This window comes from Penaeus monodon, chromosome 27 (genome assembly GCF_015228065.2).
Source record: "Penaeus monodon isolate SGIC_2016 chromosome 27, NSTDA_Pmon_1, whole genome shotgun sequence".
Lineage (NCBI taxonomy): Eukaryota > Metazoa > Arthropoda > Malacostraca > Decapoda > Penaeidae > Penaeus > Penaeus monodon.
Genome location: NC_051412.1, coordinates 31,768,665 through 31,770,311, shown reverse-complemented (window position 1 = coordinate 31,770,311; position 1,647 = coordinate 31,768,665).

Below are 1,647 nucleotides of genomic sequence, written 5' to 3'. Positions count from 1 at the left end.
CATGAGTAAATTAAAGTAACATGCAATTGTTTTATCAGTGATGCCCTCTGCATTTCATGTGTATGTTTATACGTTCAACCTTTATACAGAACATGTAAAACAGCACAATGTTGATAACAAATATATCATAATTTTGACATTAGTAACTCAAGCTTCACCAACGTAGACACTATTACAGGATTAAAAACAAGTCGTATATAACAATTCAAAAAGCAGATGATGGTCGTATTATAAGCTAACACCCTATCCATGTTTGCAGGAGAGATGAGGACTAAATATTACCTAGTGTAGCATGAGATAAGTAGTTTCAATGCCCTAGTCCTGGAATTGAAGGATTAATTCAGGTATGGGAATAAAAAGAATTAATCGAGAGGGTTCATTATAGAGTGGTCCCTGTGGTAAAGTAATGGAAGTGCAGATAAGAAAGCTGGCACAAGACCCATATTCTAGGGATATGGTTCAGTGTAATACCATTGTTTATAAGCTTATATCTTTATAATATTGTGTCAACATGTTATTTTTTTTCTGTTTTAGAAACATGCCTTTTATTACACAATTCTAATTTTATAATAAAGCTTTCAGATAAATAAGAAATATTTATATCATAAAACCGTAATTTAGTACTATAGATGCAATTCACAATGTAAATTATATGAATAATTGGGTTTGCAATACATACCATATCAAAACTTTCAGCAATAATAGTAAGGGTAGTTAATAAAGGGAATCTTTGAACATTTTAATTATATTTCATTTTAATACAAAGTTAGTCTATTTCCATAATACATAATAATTTCTTAGGTCATTTACATAGAAACTAATCTCATAATGCATACAGAAAGATTTCTTCTGTATCACCTGGTTTGCATCATGGGCATTTTGAGTAAAACATTAGCACTTAACACTGAAACTAGAGCAATTACATCAGCTTTGCTCTCCGTAATAATTCATTGCTGTGTTATATGTAATTAGTTTTCTCACAAGGGATATGGAATGGGCTGATAAATTATGAATGGAGCTGATAACAAAGTAAATTAATATATACAGTAATATTTTACAGTAGCTTTTGATATATATCTCCCATGCATAAAAATTAACCATATCTTTCATTATACCCTTCTTCATTCTGTACTTTTCTATCATTTTTAAAAGGCAGTTACAAGAGAAGTTACAGAGGTAACACAGAAACAGAGTATATAACCAAAACACTACCAGAACAGACTGAATTCAATATACATCTGCAAATAAGAAAAGCTGAAAACATTTCATTATTAATAAAATTGCTCTTTGCTTCAACAAGACTCTTTCCATCTTAATTAAACAACAATAACAAATAATTTTGAAATGTTAGCAAATATTAATAAACTACTATGTACCACACATCTGAAGTCATCCATTTTATCAGTGTTAAGTATATAATATTTTACCACAGGTGATATCACAGATTCAATGTACATATACTATCAGCACAAGTTCCTATTCTCTCTACAGCTTGCAGTCTTTACTTTTACAGTTTTATGATCCTAAATCTACTTCACCTTTAGGAAAATAAATTAGAACTGGCTAAATAGTACTGACACAATTGTGGAAGAAATAATTAGTGCATGTGTAGCGTCAATGAACTTCTTGTTTTACATTTATTTTTTT